The 16,019-nt window shown below is 42.8% G+C and overlaps 1 protein-coding gene and 1 long non-coding RNA gene across 5 annotated transcripts in view; one reads left to right on the top strand and one right to left on the bottom strand.

Moving 5' to 3' along the window:
• NCAM2 (neural cell adhesion molecule 2) overlaps window positions 1-16,019 on the bottom strand; it is a 380,393-nt gene that overhangs the window by 302,844 nt on the left and 61,530 nt on the right. The gene's annotated exons all lie outside the window — the stretch shown is intronic.
• LOC128349145 (uncharacterized) overlaps window positions 11,863-16,019 on the top strand; it is a 28,077-nt gene continuing 23,920 nt past the window's right edge. For both annotated transcript variants that reach the window (XR_008318583.1, XR_008318582.1), the window contains exon 1: window positions 11,863-11,966. This is a non-coding gene — a long non-coding RNA (uncharacterized LOC128349145). The remainder of the gene's footprint in view (window positions 11,967-16,019) is intronic.

Genomic DNA, 16,019 nt, shown 5'->3' with positions numbered 1-16,019 from the left:
CAGTGGATGTGGTTAGTGTGTGACACAGTGGATGTGCGTGACCTTTGGAAACCTTGTTCTTTGCAAAGCTCTGCTGTTCTTGATGTTTGTTGCATACAACCTATGGGACAATGAGGACAGACACTTTCCATTTTTGCCTTTGGGTGCCTCCTAGGAGTGCCACAGTGGATGGGGTGGTAGTGCCCCAATGGATTCCTACTACCACCCAGATTTGAAAGGAATTGGACAACTGGAATTTCATTTGTCATTGAAAATGAATCCTTTGCTACCAGAGAATCTACACTTAGAATACCTCAGGACCAACAATATGCAGTACCCCATGGGCTCGGGGGTATGGGGGTGGTTGGCATCCTATGTGCACTACACCACCATTTTCTCTAGGCCACCCTGGTGCCCCCCAAGTGGAGTTATGGGGCTGCTAAAAAAACCCATTATTCTCTATGGGGGAAAAGCTTAAAGAAGTGTAAACTTCAGAAATTCTTTAAAAATAAGCCCTTTGCCCAATTCCTTTGAAATTTGGATGGTAGCAGGCACCCATTGGGGCACTACCACCCAACCCAATCTTCTGCCCCTAAAACCCCCTTTCTGCCCTGAATCTGCCCCAAAGACGTGCCAACTGCAACAATTCTTTAAAATCAGCCCTTAGCCCATTTCCTTTGAAATCTGGGTGGTAGCTTACTTTTCCCATTGGACACTACCACCCACTACAACCCACCCTGGGCCACCCTGGCGTCACCCCCCAGAGAGTTATAACTAAGGCTGCTGGAATCCCCATTATTCCCTATGGGTAAAATCTTAGTCGTGCAAACTTAAAAATCATATAAATATCAGCCCTTTGCCTAATTCCTTTGAAATATGGGTGGTAGCTTCCTTGCACCCATTGGGCACTACCACCCACCACACCCCACTCTGGGCCACCCCAGTGCCCCCCATGTAGAGCTATAAGTTTGCTGGAATCCCCATTATTCCCTATGGGAAAAATATTAAAGACACATAAACTTGGGGGGGGATTAAATATCACCCCTTTTTCCAATTGCTTTGAAATCTGGGTGGTAGCTTCCACCCACTGGGCACTTCCCCACCCCCACCCTTTTGGTCCCAGGACCCTTTTTTGATCCAAATCAATTCAGATTTGGAAAATCTGGGTCAAACTCATATCTGGGGTGATTCAGGAAGATAAGGTTCAGACTCAAAACAAATTTGGGGTGTTTCAATTCGGGTACAAATTGAAACAGAAAAAATCGATTCGAGCACATCCCTATTGTCTTTAGCATTACATAAGTGGCATTTATAAGTGGAGTTACACTGACTCCCAATATGTTTCTGGGCAAAATACAAGGTGTTCGTCATAACCTATAAAGCCCTAAACAGATTGGGACCTGGGTTTTTAAGAGAATGGCTTCTTCGTAATGAACCCCGCCACCCATTGAGATCATCAGGAGAGGTCTGTCTGCATTTGCCACCGGCTAATCTGGTGGCTACTCAGGGACGGGCCTTCTCCGTGGCTACCCCGAGGCTTTGGAATGCGTGCCCTAGTGAAATATGAGCCTCCCCATCTCTGATATCCTTTTTAAAGTCCTTAAAGACGCATTTCTTCACCCAGGCTTTTAACTGATATTGTTTTGATTGTTTTGAATGTTGTTTTTAGAATATTATTTTAAAATTTTAAATTGTGTTTTAAATTTCTTGCTTTAAATTTTTTGTTTTGTTTTGTTTTTGTTTTTAATCAATGTTTTACTTTTTAATCTTGTTGTAAACTGCCCAGAGATGTAAATTTTGGGCGGTGTAAAAATATGATAAACAAACAAACAAATAAATAAATAAATTTTATTGTTTCTGCTCTTACAGTTCAGCATCACTCAAGGCCGATTTGCCTGGCCATACATAATAGATTGTGTACAACAGCTGTCATGCATCAGCTAATCAGGTTTTGGGGAAAGCTTATCAGTTCAATATATGACATTTTCTGCTCCTGTAGCAATTGTGTAAACTTCTCTAAAGAATGCCATTCCTGGCCACTGCGCCAGCGCAATGTTGTGGGGGGTGGGTTGTGCCCTCGTCACATGAGGCAGGCATAAGCACCATCTTGCCTCCATGGCCTGACACTCTCATGAGAGAGCTATACATGGGAGAAGGTGTTTTTTTGTCATCACACATCGTTAGATTTTTCCCAACACCTCTGTCCCCACAGACAGTTCTTCTCATGAACTGTGGGGGATGTCTCCATGGCCTTACACTCTAATGAGTGAGCAGTCCACTCAGGATCAGCATCCATCATCACAGAGGAGGAATTCTCTCTCAGTGTTGACATTGCTGATACTGTTGACCCTTCTCATGAGTAAGCCTAGAGCTGGGTGAAACATCATTGTGAAAAAAAAGTGACTTTAGGAATTCAAGAACCCCTGGTTGGGGCTGCCTTATAAACCTGCCCCTCCACTGCCATTTGTTCCTATCCTGGCATCCTAAAGAGGTACCCAGCTGATGTTGCCACATGGCCCATTTGTGCTTGTGAACCTGGGCATGTTTGCATCACTATCTATATGATTGCAGTTTCAAAAACTACACAGAACCGCAGTTATGGCACTGTCTGTATTTGAACATAATGCTTTCATGGCCAAACCTCAGGTCTTGATGGCAACCTTACTGCAAACTGAAGGTTCAAATTGGAGTTTTGCGAGGCAAACCACATGGTTTCACCACAAAACCATGGTTGCACACATTCGGACATACCAAAGTTGCAACTTTTGCCCCATGTAGCTCCAGTATATCAGAATTCAGTCATAATATTGTAATTCACAACATATTCCATTGAGGTTTTTTTAGAAGAGTTATTGAGAAACTGTTGAAAAGGGCAGAAAAGTGTTGCCATGCATATGAATGGCAATGCAATAAAGTCAAGCTTGTCTAAGTGAAAAAGTTACTTCAATTCCACAGACACAACTGACAAATGACCTTTCCATAAAAAGCAGGAGAATAAGCTAATCAACCAAATTCTTATCTCCAGATTTAACTCATTGCCACTGGTTACCATTACCTGACTGAAGACTAACCTCTAAATTAAAGTATTGCTTTTTGTATTTAAACAGGAAATTTCATCCATCTTTAACCATGCCCACTCTTTAAGCTGACTAATGTCAGTCTCTTTTCTTTGTGAACTACTTTGAATTTTTTTCATCGACAGTCTACTAATACTGCTACCAGTAGTAGTCAGTAGTCTAAACCAGGGATTCTCAACATTGGGTCCCCAGATGTTATTGGACTTCAATTTCCATAATCCCCCCAAAAGGCCACTTAAGCTGGGGGTTATGGGAGTTGAAGTCCAATAACATCTGGGGACCCAATGTTGAGAATCCCTGGTCTAAAATATAAACTAAAACAATTAGAGATGTTGCAACTTAGTTTATAAATAAAACAGCATTTATTTTAAAAACACAGTGGGGGAAAAGTATAATGAAAGCTTACAGGCAAAGCTTCAATTGAGAGGTGTTGAGAGGTATATTTGTGTTACATATGTAATTCTCAACACACAGTGCTGCACACTGTCCAGAGCTCTTTAAAGGGAAATAAAGCCCTCTTGAGCCTCAGCACACCTTGGAAGATGTATAAGGAGTGTTCAGAAGAGTAATCCTTCCCAGTATTTCCCCCAAAGAGCTCCCACTTCCCAGCACTCTAGGCACACTTTCCAAAAAGGCACTGGGGCTTAACAGTGATCAATTTCTCTTGAAGGGCACCCTGGTTCTGAAAAGTGCAACACTGAATGTATTTTAGAGCAGTAGGAAATGACTCTCAACCTGAAGGACTGAAAAACAGTTAACATCACTGTAGTAGAAGCAAAATAGTAGTTATGTTATTTCATTTTATTTATTTATTTTAAAAGGACCAAAGTGTTTGATAACTTAGAAGGATGGAGAACAAATTAGGCTCTCCCAAAAACTTGAGGTGAGATGAAAAATTCAAAATGGGCACACCCAACAATAATTTTGACATATTTTTCTCTACAGAAGTCTAAGAAAAGCATTTTCGTTATCTAAATGCGTTATTTTTGTTCAAAGATCCATTTTTGTCACTATAGAACACTCACTGAGATTTATGGATTTCTAAAATTACTTATTTTTTAACTTTTTAAAGAGATTACTCTGTATATCTTTCCTTTAGTTTAGTCAGTATACAGAAGGACTTTGAACAAATTGCAGGAAAAGTGTTCTGATACAATTTTATTTTACCTCATCAGGAAGTGTCCATCTTCAGGTGCCATTGGTTCATCGGGTGGCAACCTCAGATGGGACCTTCTGTTGTCTACCCTAGGTTGTGGAACAAACTCCCCATGAATATAAGATGAATGTCTTCCTTGGAGACTTTCAGGAGAACCTTAAAGACCTATCTTTTTAGCCTAACAGTATCTACTTTTAATGTTATCTAGTTTTAATTGTAATTTTGATCTGCTTTTAACTGGTTTTTGATATTATTGTAAACTTTCCTGAGCTACTTTTGGAAGGGCAGTATATATATCAAATAAATAAATAAAATATTCAGAAAAATCATTTAATATACTAGTAAAACAGGCTTGAAGTTTGCAAGCATTCTTTCTATACAAAATGACTATGCATTCTTCCTTCCCTTAGGGATGTGCAAACCGGTCCAAGGTTGAGCAGGTTCACCATCAAACTGGTCCAACTTGAGGACTCAAGCAGCCCCCTCCCCCACAGCTGGCTCAAGGATGGTTCAGGCGTTCTAAACTTTGACTCTGGGCCAGTCATGTATCTCTCAGCCTAACCTACTTCACAGGGCTGTTGTGAGGATAAAAATAACCATGTACACCACTCTGAGCTCCTTGGAGAAAAAGTGGGATATAAAGGCTCATCATAATACTCACTTCTTCTTGGAGGTGAATATTGCAAGTCTCCAAAATGTCTAACAGGTTTCCAATTCTAACAGTCTCTTTACATCAGCCACAATTCCAAAATCCTGGAAAAATGTTACTGTCATTTAAAAACTGAAATAATTGCAAAGACGGTTTCATACAAATGGACAATGTGACAGAATGGAGCTAATCATGCATGGTGTGGAGAAAGTGGATAGAGAGAAATTTTTCTCCCTCTTGCATAACTCTAGAACCAGGGGTCATCCCATAAAACTGATTGCTAAGAAATTTAGGACCAACAAAAGGAAGTAATTTGCACACAACACATAATCAAACTAGGAAATTCTATGCCACAAGATGTGGTGACATACAACAGCCTGGGTGGCTTTAGTGCAGTTTAGATAAATTAACGGAGGACAGGTCTATCAATGGCTACTAGACTGAGGGTTATAGGTCACCTCCAGCCTCAGAGACACCATGTCTCTTAGTACTAGTTTGGGGGAGTAACAGTAGGGCATTTCCTCAGCTCCTTCCTGTGGACTTCCCAGAGGCATCTGATGGGCCACTGTGTGAAACAGGATGCGAGACTAGACAGACCTTGGGCCTGTTACAGCAGGACTTTTCTTAGGTCTCCCACTGTCTGGTTTAATGCTGACATTGCAATCACTGATCATGGCAACATTACAATATTTTCCTATTTCCATTCATCTGGGTGAGGAGAGACTAGCTGGAAACTCCTCACATAAACAAGATGGAGACAAATTGATGGAGACAAATTGACAATGGAGATGGAGACAAATTGACAATGGAGACAAATTGATCCTACGGGCTTTGCTCTTGTAAGGTGCAGGGGGTTCAACTGGGGCCTAACTTAAAGAGTCCCCCAAACAGACAGATTGAGGCTGGTGTCAATCCTTGGAATTGCTACAAGAGACTGGCTGGTTAGAGTCAGGACTGGAAATTAGGTGAACTAGTCACCAGAGAAGAGGGGAAAGTTACTAGACAAGTTCTTCTTAGAGAACTGCTAAGTGCCTTGAACCATATATTGCACTGCTTGCAAAAATGTTGTGATTCTACTGTACTGCTGAGAATACTGGCTTTTATTTTTCTGTCTGGAGCTGTATTGTTGTTCTATAGTGGAAATTGCTTGCTAAAACAATATTGAAATGCAAAGTAGAGGAAAAGTACTGACCACTTAACTATTATTCTATAATCCTCATGTGACCCACCCCTCCATTTGTTTGTTCCTTGATACCCCTCCTTGTTTTGACCCAGAGAGAGGCACTGAGGTCCCCGTGTAAGTTATTTACATGTTTCTTCAGAGACAGAGAGGCTGGTCTCACGATCCGTGAGACTCGCTTTTGTCGAAACTGCGGGGCAAGCGGGCTAAGCCCGCTCTCCCCACAGATGATCTCTGTAGGGGCCCTGGGCAGCCATATCGGCCACCCACACAGTTGCTGGCTCTGTGATGGAGCTGGTGGGGACTGGGGGGAGTGGGGGCTGATCAGCCCCCGCAAGCTCCAGCATGCCCTGCGTGAGCACGCAGGGCAAGCTGGTGAGACCCCTGGAGCCGGGAGGTGGCTTTTTGCCTCCCTTCCGGGGGTCTCCTCCTGAGTAGCCATGGTGAGGAGCCACACTACAGCTACTCACAATCCAATAACCCAGGTTTGCGGAGTGCTCACTCCACAAACCCAGGCTAAGCAGCGGGCTACCAAAGCGGGTTACCTGCTGGAGAACCGCCGGGCTTGCAGCCGAGCCCGGTGGTTCTTACGATCGGGGAAAATTGGGCTAGGCTTTCCTAGCCATATTTTTTCTGATCATCAGAATAGCCCCAGAGTTTTATTGATAAAAACCCCATATAGGTGGAGACAGGGATGACCAGGACTGCGTATGCTGAGTCTAGAGAAAATTGTTACAGCATGAGGCCTGACAGGCATGGAAAAATCCTTTTGAAAGCTATAGGAGCAGATCTATGAATCTGAAACCTATGAGAGTGGTTGTCTTTAGGCAAAATGGCACAACAGTAAGAAAAGCAATCCATCTTGTCTGACAGTCTGTCTAACTCTAGAATATTGAGAGAGCTCATTTGGCATTTCAGTATGTAATTAGCATTGTAAAGCAAGTCTCCTATGACACCGTCATCCGGACCAGATCTGAGATGCCTGCTTCTTATACTTGTAAACCTGAGGGACTTGAACCAGGATTATGCCTGATTGCTGAGCCTAGGTGAGGTAATTATGCAGCTCCTTTGCCAATTGGAGAGTCTTTCCACCTGAAATCCTCCTCCTCTTCCCCCACACATTTGCAGAAGCTGCTTGTCTGGGCTGCTTGATTCCCAGCCTCCCTCTCTTCCCTCACCTGTATTCCACCTTCCCTCGCCTTCCTCTCCCTGAGGCTATTCCCACGGTCCATGGAAAATGGGTTAAGGGAGCTTAGACCACTTCCTGTGCATTGTGGGAACCACCAGGCTCACAGGTGAGCCCAGTGCTCCCAAGGCGGCTAGCCCACCTAAAGCACCCTACCCTTAAATGAGGTTAATGGAGCAAGTGCTCTGTTAACCTCATTTTGTTGCTCGTGTGTCATTGCAGTGAGCGGTAACACATGAGTAGACACCCAATCAGGAGGCTGCAAGCAGCCTCCCAGACTCAGGGGTTTCTCCAGGATGTCCCGCACACTCGTGCAGAGCATCTTGGAACTTCTGGGGACCACATGGCTGTTAACACAGGTTAATATAAAAGTTAACAATTCCTTTTGAGAAAGTGACTTAATACACAGCTCTAGAGGCTTATCATGAAAGTAACAATCTTTCATTTGATTGTTAATGGCTGACGTGTATTCTTCCTCAAATAGTTTTAAAGGTTTCAAAGTAAAACAGTTTTTAAAATTTGTTTCCCCAGTAAACCATCAGGCCATTTTGCCTCAAATTCTAGAAACACTTTATCATCTAAAACTTCCTGTAGAGTAACAATTAAAATTAGCACACCCTATAAATATTTAGAAAACATGATGGATGAAGTGAACTCAGACATCTTTTACTAATGGATATATACCAGCTATTAAAATAAAGTGAGATGTATTAACTTTAGTATACGTAATCAGAAATAGTTCTTCAAGAACTGAAAACCATCAAGTACATTATATCACTGACTTTCTTATGTCTTAGTAGAAGGAGTTTTTTTAATTACCTAGATTTCAAGACAGCAATTCTGGAAATACAGGCAACTACATTTTAATACTTTTCTTCATCACCCCTTAGTACCAAACCAGATGATATTACAGAAAAGCATTTCTGCTGACAAGGCAATGATACGCAGAGGCGTAACTATAGGGGGGGGCAGGGGGGCACGTGCCCCGGGCGCCATCTTTTCTGGTCACGTGGGGGGCGCCGGCATGACAAAAAAATTTTTTTTTAATTTTTTTAAAAAAATTTTGTTAATACAAATGTTTCCTGCTCAGTGCAGCAGTGCTGCAGCAGTCAAGGGAGCATGTCGGCGCCCCCTCCCCCATGAGCGGTCCCTTCCGCGCCGCCCGCACACCCCCCCCCCATTGCTTTGCTGGTGCCTGGCGGCCAGTCAGTGGCCTGGCTTGGCGGCGGCGGCAGGCGCTTGTGAGGAAAAACCTAAGTATAATGTAGTATGTTGGGGGGGCGCGGGGGGCGCCATTTCAGTGCTTGCCCTGGGCGCCGTTTTCCCTAGTTACGCCTCTGATGATACGTCTTGTTCTACTAAGTAATGTGGCTCATGTGGCAACATCTTGTAATGTTCTGTCTTTCCCTGCCGCCCCTCCTCATCCTTGCTTCTAGATTGTGTTGATAGAGTAATATGTAACATCTTGACTGTTTTAATTAGTTTTATGTTTCATGCCCAGAGATGTTAGTTGGAGCAGTGTACAAATATACTAAATAAATAAATTATGAAAAGATACTAGTTTTACTGAAATAGGAGAATTAGATCCACAGTTGCTCTTTTCAGTAGCACATGTACATTTATCATAATATTGATTGGTCATTATTTTCATACATAGTTGTTACCATGTCCCCAAAGTGTGCCTAGGTTGGGCTTGGTCTGATGATCATTAACTTGGTAGTACAAGAATCCTCTTCAGTTTTGAAAGCTGTGTGATAGGGATGTACATGAACCAGTTTGGAGGCCCTTTTATGGGGGCCTCCAGTACAGTTGGAATGTCCAGGCGTTCAGCCAGTTTGAAGGTGGGGGGGATATATTTAGGACGGGGGAGAGTGCTCTTACCCTTTCTGCTGCATTTTTCCCGCCGGTGCTGTCTTTTAAAATGATGCATTTTATGCTGCAGGCTGGCAGCATAACTCCTTGCCGCCCTGGTGCCTCCTCGGACTAGGAGTGGCTGGAAGTACCTGGTGCACATGCACACATCGTGTGTCCATGCGCACATGTCCCCCACAAACATCATGTGCACACATGATGTGCGTATGCGCACCAAGCACTTCTGGCCACTTCCAGTCTGAGGAGGCAATGGGGCGGGGCAAGGAGGTATGTTGCCGCCCTGCTGGACTATTTTAAAAGACAGCACCAGTGGGGAAAACTTGCAGGAGGGGTAAGAACACCTTTCCCCATCTTGAAAGATACCCCCCCACACACACACACGCTCTGAAACATCAGATGTCGGTTATGTGCACACCACTACTGTGTGAGCTCCCAATTTTTAATTGTCTACAAGTAAACAACAGGGGAGGAAGAGTGTGTGAGAGAGATAATCTATGGCCAGTTAGGATGATATCATTAGGATGATGGCGTATTACTCAGCTCTCATACCCAGCAGTTCAATGAGGTAGGACAAAAAATCATTCTACTCAGCAGGAGCCTTATAACTGAGCACTCCCCCTCCTCCTGCCCTCTTTACTTACAGATGATAAAAACTTGGAAGCACAAGCAGCTCTCAAAACTGGGTTGGATGATTGTCCTACCCAGTTAATGATTGTTGGAACAAGCCTAGTGTGTCCACACAGACTGATCAAAACAGTGACAAGATTATTATATAAAAATGATCTGCCTTCACTACCAAAGACACACCAATTGCTTGAGCTTTTGCTACCCATATATTCTTCTCTAACTTGGTATAATTTGTTCTGGCAGGGCTGAATGAGGAGGCAGCAGCACTGCACAGTCCTAATGCCCATAGAACCTGCTCCTATGGAACGATGGAGCATGAAAATTCTATACTCCTCACAGTCAGACTTTTTTTCCTTCTTTGGAGGACACAGTTCTGAAGAAGGGTTTGTCTCAAGGCATTTGAAACCACTGCTTACCTGAAAAGCATCTGCGTCACCATTAGATGTTTGGGCCCATTGCTAACCTTTCAATGTTTCACCTATCCCTGAGTCCAAGAACAGAAGGATATTATTTGCCATAGAATATAGGACACAGTACTGAGTTAGCTACATCTAACTCAATATAATGTTCCACTTTATATCGCTGTGCTTCATCTTAACTCTGTTGCTTGTTGCTGCTTATTCTGTTATGATTATCCTAGTGGCTGCATCAGGATAACCTGAGGCAGAGCATGCAGTACTGGTGGCTCTGGCTCCTTCACAGGCTTGTTGCCATTAGTAACTCCTTACCTCACTGGTTGTTTCACAGTCAGTCCAAACTCAGAAAAAGATCAGGAGCCAAGGCAAGCTTCCACTATCTGCTGTATCTCTGCCTTGTCTCAACCAGTCCTGGTTACTTCCAAATGGAGCGCACTACTGCCTGTAGTGTCTCTCGCTAACATTACTACCAACAGAAAGTTTGGGTTTTGTGAAAATTAAGAGAATTAGATCAAATTCTCAGACATCTTCGTGGATGTCTGTTTAACTTAGATTAATGTCTATGAGCCAATTACCTGAGGGGAGCTTAAGAGCATCTGAATTCTATTATGTCAATTCCTTCCCTGGATTACAAGAATGGCTGGATGCTGTGTTGTTGACAGCTACTTAACACTTAATTAGTAGCAAATGATAAGATGTTGCTAACCCAGTACTGTGTCCTATATTCTATGGCAAAGGACACCCTTCTGTTCCTGGACTCAGAATCCAAAGGTTAGGGTCTAAGATGCAGTTTGATCTTGCTTTGTTCAAAACAGCATACCTCTTCGGATGCCATAAAAATGGATATGAGTTGAATTGAATAGCCCATTATGTATCTTTTATATGTTCTGTTTACTATGCACTACCACAACATACCTGTACACAGCTCTGTAGTGGCAATATGGCAAGAAGGTTTAGAAGTGTGGTCCCCCTTTTCCCTTTGTACATGTAGGACTTTATAGGTTTATCATACTCATACATACTGTATAAACAGTTTGAGTTTAAACTTTTGTAACCTTGTAATCCTGTTTTTCACTGGAGACTGTGTAACCACCTGCATTCCTGTATTCATATTTTGAATTTTATATCTTTGTGCCAATTACTATAGCAAGGCAAAGATAAGGTTTACTTAAAAACATGCTCTCTAATCACCCATCTGAGATAGGGAGGATGGGAAGATGTGCAGCCAAGGACGTTATCTTGATTGGAATGTCCTTGGCAGGTGGTCCAGTATTTGGCTCTGAAACATACTACTGATAAGGTCTCCCATCAGCCCATCTCCAGCTGCGAGAATTTTGTAAAAGTATAAGAAAGACAGCAAGACCCCCCAGTAATTTGCTTAGCATAGATCAAGAGTCCCGGGAAGGTGCTATGCAGCCAGCTGGCTTCAGGGGGGCACAGGCGCGTAACAATGATAGGGCAAGGGGAGACAGTTGTCTGGGGGCCCCACTGCCTGGAGGGGCACCCCAGGGGCACCTCATGTGACTCCCCATTGCCCCCTGCCCAGCCCCATAGCCCCTCAGCCACTTCCCCTCTTCGCCGTCTCTCCTGCTTGTTCTGCTGGCCCGCAATCGAAGCAGCAGGCAAGCTGCAAAGAGCTCCTTTTCTCCCGCCTCTCAGCTGATCGGCGGGTGGGCGGGGCTTCCACGGAGGCTCCGTGTAGGCCGCAGTGAAGCCTGAACTCGAGTAGGGCCCAAGCAAGCCAGGAAGGAGGAGGCAGCCAGAGTGTTCTCTGCAGCAGAAGACCCCTTGCGGCCCTGCTTAATCCAGACCAGCATTTGCCAGGTAGAGTGTGAACTTCTTTTTGTGGTTACCTTTCCCGCCCTCCCCCCCCATATATAGGGATCTGCTTGCCATAGGGCTTGGATATGGGGTGGGGGAGGGACCGAGAAGTCTCTGAATATTTATTTTGAAACAGCTTGGAAAATTTGCTGACTTAAAAAAAACTATCTAAAAAGTCCTATAAGTGGCTTGTTTCATGGCAGAAAATTGCAAAAACTTCTGGAACAGTATTTTATTAATTTTATTTATTCATTCATTCATTTATAAATGCACTTATGTTCAAGTTGTTTTGCAACCCAGAAGGTCTGAGTGAGAACTGTGAAGCATGTGTGGTGCTTTTATTTTATTTTTCTTGTGTGTGAACTGCTCCCCAATAACTTGCAGGGACTTCAGGGTAAATCTGGCCAACATGTGAATGCAGCACCTCCATTCCAGAGGAGATGTGTCTTAAAGGGCTTTAAAAGCCTCCTGTGAAAAACCTCCTGCAATCAAACTTGACTGAATTTGTTCAGAATTCTGAGAAAACAAACATAGGCTCACCCTGCATGGTTGAAAGTCTCCTTTGCTAATCTGCAGCAAGGGGCCCATTTTAATAATTCATCTTTCTAGTGTGTTCTAGGCATTAAAAGTAATACAAATGTTTAGTACTCAATGTATATCACTATATATTGTGATGTGTGTGTGTGTGTATTCAGTGAAATGTATTTGCAGGCAGCATACTTATTTTGGAATATCAGACTTAAATCCTTGGGGACCTGGGGTGTGCGGAGGCCCTGGACTTTGGGAGGGGGGGGGCACTTTAAAATCTTGTCTCTGGGCCCACTCCAACCTTGCTACGCCCCTGGGGGGGCAAATCTATTGTCAGTCAGGGTTCCTGACAAGCAGCAGGCATGTATGGTATATCTTTTGTTCTGTAATCCTCTTTAGGTATTATTTCGCTCTGGCTAATAAAACCTCTTTGGCATTTACACTAGTGTGAGCTTGTTGCCTCTGAATCCTAGAACCTGTTGGAGACTGGCTGACCATCAGTGCCAATACAAGCTCCTCATTTCTGTCCTAATAAACCCAGCTCTATAATATGGATAAATGCCCTATACTTTTTAATGATTGCGTGTGTGAACCTTCGATTATCCCACCCACCCCGGCCACCTTGTTTCATTTCTAGAAGCAGTTGAAGTAAAAAGAGTTGGCCACTATACTGGTGACCATAATTTTTCATGGTGTTGCCCAGTTTTTAACCCATGCTAGGTTATTTTTAGCCCTGTAACCATGTTGCGTCTCAGGGTATTCAATATGGAGACTGCCAGCTTGTGACTGAATTTTGCATCTCCTGATGTGCTGGCACATATGGCAGCAAACAAGTTAAGGAATTTTCTTTTAATTAAACAGATCCTCTAAATGAATGCATAATTAATGATGTTCCAAAAACAAACCCCATTCATACACATGTTATGTTAATTTTGGAACAAATTGAACTTAAACTGAATGGGCCTTATTACAAATGTACACTGAATAATATTTATGCTGGTATCTGCCTGTGACATCAGGCTAAAGGCTGTCTGTGGCATCAGGGTAGAACAATATGAATATGCAACAACAGATATATGGCCACCCATGAAAATGGAACAAATTTCTCTAGTTCCTGCCTTCCATAAATTCCTATACAATGGGCCCAAGACACTTTAAGAAGCCTTTGCACTTACAGCATATACTAAGAAAGACAAATTTTAGAACTAAGCTGGTTGTCTGTTAAACAGTGGTGTAGTTGCAAATTCAGAAATGCAGGAACTTTCTGCGATAGCCCATCACACCGCCATGTCCCAATGCCACACCCCCATGGTCATGTGGTGGTGGTGGCATCTTCATTTGGAAAAAGCAGCACACTCTACATGTAGTCACACAGACTATACCTTTTGCATCTTATGACTTCTTTGTTCCACTGTTTACATGTTTCCCCTATACCAGAGCCTGCATGTATATGTTCTGCCAACTGAAGATAGCACTTCTTGTATCTGACAAAACAGGCTCAAAAGTTTAGGCTTCCATGAACTTTTTAATCTTTGTAGTGCCACAAGGTTCCTCTCTGCACATATTTAAAAATACACAAGCAAAGGTCTCCCTTAAAAATACAAGACAACCACCACACAAGTCTAAGTCTATAACTCACAACTAATATCCTCCATTCTCCCTTCCTTCCATGCAACTAGAATATACATGAATAGTCCCATGAAGGGGTGCTGATAAAAAATATCTAGGGGTGAGGCCCACAGCGCGCGCACACACACACACACACACAACACTCCATTTTGATAATTAAACCTCTTCATGCTTTAAAGGAATTCATTATCTTCCTCACTAGTTTGCTTCACTGGTAGAATGACAATTTGATTTTCCTTTTTCTCCTGCATAAGATTTCTCTTGTAATAAATATGCACACAACAGAGAGCCAGAGCGGTGTAGTGGTTAGAATGTTAAGATTAGGACTGGCAAGACCTGGGTTCAAATACTTTCGGCCTCATGGGATTGTTTTGAGGATAGAAGCGGAGAGGATGAACCATGCACTCCTTGGAGGAAGAGCAGGATGTAAGTGCCATAATAAAATACATGTGTTATGTATGCATATTTCTACAAACCTTTAGCTACATGCACTCCAATTCTAAGCATGTATACTCAGAAGCAAGTTCAACTGCATGTTTTAAAAAATAAACTCACAGCACCAAGCAGTCCAGTTTGATTCCTTCAATGAACCTTTTTTGTATTTTGAAACCAATATTACACAGAATTCCTTAACACCATAAAATCACCATATGCAATCAGGTGTGTGCATGTGTGTCTGTGAAAAGCCACAAACTTGCAATAATTTATATCTGTATATCCACCAATCTGATTTTAAATGGAACAGCAAAATGGCAAATGCAGAGTTAACCCAGTTTAAGGATAAACAAACATTTTCAAGGGCAAGAGAGACAGGCAGCTTTTAAAGTAAGTTCCCAATGAGCTGACTTACAAAGTCTTATTCTGAAGCAAGTGTATAAAAACAGACACAGAACACAAAATAATGTACTGAGGGGAGGGTAAAATGTTTAATTTTTATATCATTTGCTATGTAAACTTCTTTGAGAACTTTTGGTCAAATACACATAGAATTGAGAGCCATTCAGAGGACAGGGGACCATTTTGTTAAGTATTTTGCTATGCAAGACATTTTGAGTACTTTTGTTGTTAAAAAGCAATATACAAATATTTTGAATAGTAAACATAATACAGAAGCACAAAAGGGGAGAAACACAGACCAGATTAGAGCTAGTACACTGAGGATATAGCATTCTCAGCCTCTCCACCACCAACAACAACCACCACTTGGTTAAGCAGAATGCAGACACAAACAAATCAATTTTTCTAGAGCATTTCTTCTTCTTGGAACCTTTAATACTTTTGTAATAACTACTTTCCTCACAGGAAGGTATGGGGGGGTTACTTCTTAAAAATGTATACTATTACAGGTTTGGCTTCTGGTTGTTGGCACCATTTCGCACCATTGTAAAAATAACTCAGCTTTTTTTAAAAAAAGGTTTTGAGACCATACACACAAGAGTAGCTGCTGCTCCTTGTCCTTCCACACATCATACATCAGTAGCTGCTGTTCCTCCCACCCTCCCCCACACAGTTAAAAAAATGTTTTAGTTCCCTGAAGTAGGAGGCAAGTCCAGCAGCCAATTCCTTCCTTCAGTCTAGCTCCTGATGGCTCCTTTGCTGTGCAAAAGCATTTAAATACAGAGCAATGGAACAACAGAAGACTGAAACTGGAGGAAAAGGACCCATACACAAAGAGGACAATCTGCCAGCCAGCCTTCTCTGTTTTTATCTATATATCATTGCTGCTGCTGCCAAGGCTGCCATCAGCAAGCATCTTGGTAGCAGCACCCACATGTTCCCAAGAGCACTGCTGTAGCTCAGGAATATAGCTAACAGAGTGGGGACCTGTGATCACCCTTCATACCAGAGGCCCCTGGGAGTGATGGAGATAATGAAGAAAATAGGGAGGGGTGGCCCTTT

The sequence above is a fragment of the Hemicordylus capensis genome, chromosome 3 (genome assembly GCF_027244095.1).
Source record: "Hemicordylus capensis ecotype Gifberg chromosome 3, rHemCap1.1.pri, whole genome shotgun sequence".
NCBI lineage: Eukaryota > Metazoa > Chordata > Lepidosauria > Squamata > Cordylidae > Hemicordylus > Hemicordylus capensis.
The sequence above is the reverse complement of the archived record's forward strand: the minus strand, read 5'-3'. Positions and strand labels throughout refer to the sequence as shown.